Source organism: Mus pahari, chromosome 19 (genome assembly GCF_900095145.1).
Source record: "Mus pahari chromosome 19, PAHARI_EIJ_v1.1, whole genome shotgun sequence".
NCBI classification, from domain to species: domain Eukaryota; kingdom Metazoa; phylum Chordata; class Mammalia; order Rodentia; family Muridae; genus Mus; species Mus pahari.
The window spans coordinates 37,162,409-37,170,415 of NC_034608.1; the positions used below are offsets into that span (position 1 = coordinate 37,162,409).

The 8,007-nt window shown below is 43.1% G+C and overlaps 1 pseudogene; it reads left to right on the plus strand.

Moving 5' to 3' along the window:
* The first annotated feature begins 1,265 nt into the window (after positions 1–1,265).
* Positions 1,266–2,073, plus strand: LOC110336176 (annotated as a pseudogene).
* The last annotated feature ends 5,934 nt before the right edge of the window (positions 2,074–8,007 follow it).

An 8,007-nucleotide genomic window follows, 5' to 3' on the forward strand; every position in this document is an offset into this window, starting at 1 on the left:
AGAGAGAGAGAGAGAGAGAGAGAGAGAGAGAGAGAGACTGTGGAGCGCTCAGCCATTCAGGGGTTATTTTTATCACACTCCTCCACTCAAAGCTCAAGGAGCTGGAAAGAGTGTCAGAACTAGGAGGAGTAGACATTGGTGAGGGACTGCTCCAGGTACTACAAGGCTGGTACGCACCTCATAGAGGCTGACAGTGTGCACAAGACCTGAGCAATATAAGCTAGACAGATAGCAAAGGGGAAGTGGGCACAGAGTTCCTGCCTAGACAAGAAGCTACTTATTTGTAATCTATAGCTCCTGCGATAGGGAAAATAAGTTTCTATCACTGTGGTGATACTGGGTATATCAACCACACTCCAGGATAGGCCTTATGCTCAGGGTAGTTGGCCAACCCAAATCAGACAACAGGAAGTTTGGTGGGTAGTGGGGAAGGTCTGGGAGGAGTTATGGGAGGGTAAAGACTGTGATCAAAATATACTGTGTGAGGGACTGGAGAGATGGCTCAGTGGTTATGAGCACTGAGTGCTCTTCCAGAGGTCCTGAGTTCAATTCCTAAAAACCATAGGTAGTGGGATATGGTGCCCTCTTCTGGTGTGTCTGAAGACAACTACAATATATTCATATGAATAAAATAAACAACCTTAAAAAAAAAAACTGTTAAGTTCTAAACAAAAAAACCCAAATGAATCAAAGAGCAGAACAAAATAAAACAACAAACCTCCAAGATTAAGTAAGATGATGTAAATAACACTTGAAATGGGCTGCATGCAGCAAAGTCCGGAATTTAAAATCAAATGATTGGGTACATGCTTAGGTCAGGTTCCTTCCCCGGCATGGACAGCTCACAAAGGTTGGCTGTGTAGTTCAGAGTCCACCTGACCACAGGGCACCAGTTCTTCACTGAAACATGGGGTATTGTGTACTTACATTCCCACTATAGCTGTGGTCTGAAGCCACTAGGGATGGAGCCTAGTGAGGATTAGCAATGCAAAGGACTGAACCCAGATTTTTCTAGCACACGACCTGCACCCAGCCATCCACCTCTGCCCACCTCTGCTCTATGCTCATGCCTGTGTTCCTTCTTGGGAACTTTCCAGAGCCAAAGAAAACAGCTATACACTGTAGGTTGAGTGACACCCACTGAGGCGGTTGGGCTCCATGCAGCAGGGCATGGATGGTCACTTGTTCTGATACGCTTCACTGATCAAGGCCCTGTTTGCTCTGGAGAAGCGTATAAAGGTGGGTGGGTGTTGGCGCCCTTTTCCATGGACACTGTGCTGACCCTTGCAGCCCTTTGGGTCATGAAGACTTTCTTATTTCTCTTTGCTGTTCTTTCTGGAACCCAGGTAAAGAAAATGAACATCTTTACATGGAGGGTGACACAAGGTCTATCCTGAAAATGCCTACACGTGATCAACTCTAGGATTTCAGATAACTTTGGTCTGTTGGACTTGAAAGAGAGCAGTTGTTACAGAAGGTAACTTCCCTATGACTTGTCATCAATGAATCATGCATGGATACATTGCATGATTGCCTTTTCTGTCATGATAAGTTGTCTCAGGTTTGGGTAAGTTCAAGAGCATTGCCAGGGAAGAGGCTTTTGATGCCTGGCTTTATGCTCATTAGCAAAAATAAAGGACAAAAGTTAAAGGAAGAACTAAAATGAAGAAATGCACAGATTTTTTTTAAAAAAATGTGTTTATATAAGTATAGAATAAAATAGACAACAAAGAGACAGAAGAAGAGAGATATGGAAGAAGAAAGTGGTAGGGTTACATATCCATATCCATCATGGCACCAGGCAAATGCTGATGTTAGACAACAATCACAGGTAGTAATTAGCCATAAGTGAAGCAGAATTAATCTTTTTTCTTTTGTGAAGCCAAGAATGCATTTTTCCATGAGAAATGCATCAGGGTTAATGGGAGATACACAGCATCTTGTCTGAAGAATGAAGAACTTGTTGCTCTCTGCCAGAAGAATCTCAAGTGCTGTGTGACAGTCCAGCCCTGTGGAAGGAGCAAGGCCAACCAGTCAGATGAAGGCTCAGGCCACATGGGGACTTGGGGATGAACTAGCTTTGTCCTTTTGCTGTGGCACCTGCTGGAAGCAGATGCGTCAGTGAAAATAAATGGCTGTGTTTCTTCAGCTCGTCACCTTCCCTCTGAAGGCCAAGAGCAGCCGTCTAAACTCGGTGTTCCCTCTGTACTTGATTTTTTTTTCTATAGACTTGAGAGGCAATTATCCCAAAGCTCCATGGTATTTATTTCTCCTAAAACAAGGGTACTAGGACAGCTTAGCCTTGGCCAACAGCTTCAACCAAAGGGAGGAAGAAAGGAATTAGTTACATGGAGAAATGAGCATGTAGGCAGCTTACACATACTCATAAAATGAATCTTAAATAAAAACAATCTGCAGGCAAGATGCTCCCACTGGCACAATAGTGGCATGGCTGTTTGGAAAGGAACTGGCCTCTGATTGGATGCCAGGCCCATGCCATCAGAAGGAAAAAAAACCTAGTGCAGGAAACCTAGGTATAAACCTATGACTGGGGAGTTATCGAAACTAGGGAGGAACCTACCCCCCCCCCCCCAGGCCATGCTAAATGGATGTGGTACCAAACTGCATTTAAATATTTATGCTTACGTGGTACATCAATGGCGTTCTCAACTTTGGTCAGAGAGTCATCTGTGTATAGTGGTTTAATATAGAGCCTCATGAGTAGTCAAATTGCTGAGAATAAATGACATCCCTAAGCAGGGACATCAGTATCACTCATTGCAAGTCCCAGGAAACATCACAGGAAAGGGAGTGGAAAGAATGAAAGAGATGGAGGATGGGGAGAGTCTTAGACATGCTGTCTTCTCTATGTGATACACCAGTAATATGAACACACTGCTGTGGCTACCTGCACACACATCCACAGACAGTAGTGCAAGATGCTCACTCATGTATACGCTGTCAAACATTTTCGTTAGAAAGAAACCCAGGTGATACAAGAGCCGAGAAGGATGTAGAACCAGAGGATACACAGAGACAGGTGAGAAACAGCCCCCTTCTCCCATGCTGGTTCACAGGCTGTGTGGAAATGAAACCACAGCCACAGGCTTGGGCATTTGTTCACTCTGGGTAAACAAACTGAGGGCCTCTGAGGCAAGAGCCCAGCCTGCAAAGCTCTCTGGGGCCAGCAGTGGTCCAGGTGTGGGAAGAGGTGAAGCTTTGGCTCAGTTCATAGAGGCACAGCTCTCAATTAGCCCACACTGGATGGTTCTCAGCCCACAGTGACTCAGCATTCAGCTCACACAGGGTGGCTCTGGCACAGCAATCCGCCCACCCTGGTGCTGCTCTCAGCCTACAGTGGTACAGCTCTCAGCCCCCATGCAGTCTTATGTAGAACAGTGGGGAAGATTAGGGCCAGATAACCTCTACCTCTCCCCATGGTGGAAAATTCCATGACTTGAGGCCCAGGGAGAAACTTCTCTAATTCCTTGTCAATTTTAACACCTGATCTCTTTCTCTACTCCCTCTCCCTCTCCCCTTTCCCTCTCTCTCTCCTCCTTCCCTCCTCCTCCCCTGATCTGTCCCTCTCTTATTACATTTTAGTATTGTTTTAAATTTTAATTTTATTGTAAGAGACTTAAATGTTGTCCCTCCTCCTGCCTTTATCTGATTCATTTACTTGCATCCATCTGTCATCAGACACTTTTCTTTCCTTCCTCGCGTATGATTTTTCTATGGTTACCATTCGTTAGTCTTTGGCCTTAGGTAGCTCTGGTTTTTGTAGCTACTTTGTTTGATGTTACTGCAGTTTGCTTCACTTCTCTGAGAGATACTAGGGATTAAGTGATTAAGTTTTCAAGACAAGGCCATTCACCACCATGATCCCCATAGAGCAGCCAGAGTTGATCCCCAACAATACATAAGTCACAAGTTTGAAACACGAAAAATAGTGAAAGGAAGGAAAGTTGATTCTGCTTATAACTCTGAAGTGGTTAAATTCAAACATCCAGGGGGTAAAATGACCAACAATTCAAATCTGCTTTTAAAAATGAACCATAGGGCTGGAGAGATGGCTCAAAATTTAAGAGCACCAGCTACTCTCTCAGAGGTCCTGAGTTCAACTCCCAGACACCATCTGGTGGCTCACAACCAACTATAATGAATCTGATGCCCTCTTCTGGCATGCTGGTGTACATGCAGATAGAACACTCGTGTACATATAACAAATAAATAAATCTAAAATAAATAAATAAAAAAGATCAATAAACTCACTTCAGATTCAAATAAACAGGAAAATGAAGAAAACAGGCAAGTCCTAACCTGGAGTTGGAGATCCGCTGCTGGGGTGAGAAATTCATCAGAGACATAAAGATTCTGTAAAAGCAACAGAACAACAGAGTGGAAATCGAAGGAACGAAAGCTCAGTGCATCAAATGAAAAGCTCAGTACAGAGCATCACCGATAGACTAGGCTGAAAACTAAAGGATACTGGGGATCGGAGGCAAGGTCGAAGAATTACTGCATTTACATAACAAAAGATTCATGACTATGACATTCAATACCCATGGGAAATCAATAAAAGATTGGATGCATGAATCAGTGGTGGAGAGAAGAGAAGCAAACTACTGGCTAAAAACCCAGAAAATGTAGTCAATAAAATTATAGAAAGAAATGACATATAAGTATATGAGACTTTTAAAACTCAAGTAATCATGGACAGAAATGAAGGTGTCCACATCGCATTGTAGTTAAAATGCCAGGGATATAGAAAAAGAGAATATTGACCATTGTGAGAGAGAAGTGCTGGATTCTTACACAGTCAGATAAGAGAAGAATTAAGAGCATGAACAGTAAGTGCTGAGAGAATGGGGAATGACCTTGTTCAAGCCCTGAAACACTGGAACTGCCCCCAAACACTGGCAGAGCCTACTGTATAAGTCAAGGGAGATATGAAGACCTGCCATGATACACATGTACCAAAGCAATTCATGGTCACCAAGTTGGCACTACAGGAGACACTTACATGGAATCTGTACACAGACAGGAAAGAAGAACACAAACCCAAGAACTCAGAAAAAAAAAAAACAAAAACAACCCATCTCTCATAAAAGAACAGATTAAGATTTGAGACACAGAAAAGAACCAGACAGGGTTATTTTGCCTTAGAAACCAGCAGATGTCTAATATGGATAAATTAGTAAAACCTATCTAATGTAACCCTGTGTGTTCACTCCCAGGTTAATAGAGAGAGACTGACTGGATTATAAAGAAATATATGACAGTTTGCTATCTAAAAGACAAATGTGACAGAGAAGATTTTAGACACAATTAGGAGGCAAAATGAAACTCGGTATACATTAATAATGGGAACAATCTGGGTATACAATCTTGAAGATATAATGACTGTTAATATATGCATGGAGCTTTAATTCACCCACCATCACAGGATGAGCACTGTGAGTTCAAATGGCAGACATCTCCAACACAGTCACAGTGGGTGATTACAACACTGAACTTTTCACCAACAGATGAACCACCCAGACAAGAAAATTGAACTAGAAACGGCAAGGTTAAGCTGTGCCATGGATCAAGTCACGTACAGACTGTCCCATCCAGCGACTTCAGAATCAAGTCACGTACAGACAGTCCCATCCAGTGACTTCAGAACTGACTCTTCTCAGCAGCCCACAGAAACTTTGTCCAAACAGATTATATTAAGAACATAAAACAAGTCGTCACAAATACAAAACCTCGAAAATAAATTTCCTGTGTCTTGGCAATTGAGATACAACTAGAAAGAAATAGCAAGAAAACTACAGAAACTATAGAAACCTGTGGCTGTTGAGCAATTTATTCTACACTTGTATACTTCTGATTTTTTTTTTTTGGTTGCACTAGCTATCACATTCATCTATGGATATTTTGCATATGTGTTCCTATGCGTGCATGTGCACACACACACACACACACACACACACACACGACACTGGCATTTTATCAAACATATACTTAAGAAACATCTTTCCTCCAACCCCACAGTCCCTTCCACAGTGGCAGGAGATAAGAGAGGGTACCACTGCCCACTACAGCATGAACTTGAAGGCTGTGTTTTCATAGCTCATTCCCTTACACAGCCAAGCAGATTCAATTACCTACTCAACTTCAAGACTGTTCATTTTAGTGTTTCCTAACGACTCCCACATGTCCATTGTGAAAAGCACACCAGACAACTTGCACCTGACACACATTTGCTGAGTGAAATGCGCTGACACAGAGACGGCTCCCAGTTGGTACACAAGCACACTATGGAAGCAGGGCTGCAACACATTTGCTGATGTGTGCTCATCTTTCTCTGGGGTCTCTAGTCAGCAATCCTGAGGTTTTCTTGACCTGGTCCCATTGCCCCAACCTATTCTTTTTTTTTTCTTTTTTAAAAGGTTGTGTGTGTGCCAGTTACCTTTTTTTTTTTTTTCTTTCCAGAGCTGATGACCGAACCCAGGGCCTTGTACTTGCTAGACAAGTGCTCTACCACTGAGCTCAATCCCCAACCCCTTCCCAACCTATTCTTAAGTATGAACTTGTATCATAAATTTAAGACACAGGTCAATGTTGCTCTCTCCCTCTTATCCTTTATTCTACCTTAAAGGTACATTAGAAATCAATTCTATTCCCTGTCTAGCTCTTGCCTGTTGCATTTCCCAACCAGGTGATTTGATGATGTGCCCTGTTACTGCATAAGGGGGAGTGGTTATAAACAGTTGCTCTGAGGACACGCACATGCGCCCTCCAGCTAAGGTGCACGAACAAAGTGCTGCTGTCTGATCTGTGATCCAGGGTGAGGAGAGTTTGTTCAAGGATGTCGACTTTCAAGGCCAGGCATTTATACTTTCTCTGAAACACTCCATTAACTTTTCTAAAGGTAAAATTATCAGGAATTGTGCCCTAGGGCAAATGCAGGTCTTCAAGTGATGTGTGTCTTGTGATGTGTGTCTTGTATTGTATGTCTTGTGATGTGTGTCTTGCCTGTGGACAGGGGTGGGAATCAGATCCCAGTGCCTCTGTTCTCTGGAAAGGCAAAGACTGTTTCAATGACTCCCCACGTTTGCTCACTCTTGGTCCCCACACCCTGGTCTCTTGGGACAACCCCCAAGTGCAGGCTTAGTGTCCGATATTGCTATTCTTACCTCACATGCTCTGTTCCCAAACCGCACTGACAACTCATGCTGGCATTCATGGCCTTCACACGCTACCCCACTGTTCTTTGACGTGACATGTTTTTTAGTCCTTTAGTTTTGATTCAGAGGCTTCTACAGAATGGTGGGCATCAACCCATTTACCCACACAACTCTCTTCTACAAGATACTCTGCAGTAAAATGCATGTGGAGCCATTAGAGGTCAGTTTACGTGAAACAGAATGGGAAGTTCCTTTCCAAGAATCATGCAATGTGGCATTTTAAGTGCATCTTAGGGATCCTCAGCGTCTTAGGGATCATCCAGTCTGTCTTTGTTTTAGGTGAAGAAATGGGTAAGTGATAGGGGGTTTCCATGGAGTAATGCTCCCAACCCTAAACACTTAAGTCATAACTGTAAAGTCCTCCTGTAAATATTCCCTTACCTTGTGTCTTGCTGTGTGCTTACCAAACAATTCCGGCCTGGAATGGCTTCAGTATCCTGAAGACACACTGTCCATAAGTCCTCTTCCCTGTGCTGGGGAGACCCTTCACCTGCTTCTCTTTTCTCTAGCAATCTCAGCACTATTGACCTGTGCTGTTCTCAGCTGTGTCTCTTTTACTTCCTACAGCTATGAAGGGACTCTCAGCTACAAATATATGCAGTTGAAGATGATGGAATTTGGGCAACACCCGAAGAAAACACATCCTGAGAGATTAAGCAAGCTAATTCAACTGTAGAATACCTCATTGTCTTTATTGAGTAACTGACAGAACATTGGGCATCATAGTCCACCTGCCTACACATCTTGTAATGAAGCTCCGATTTAAGGAGAA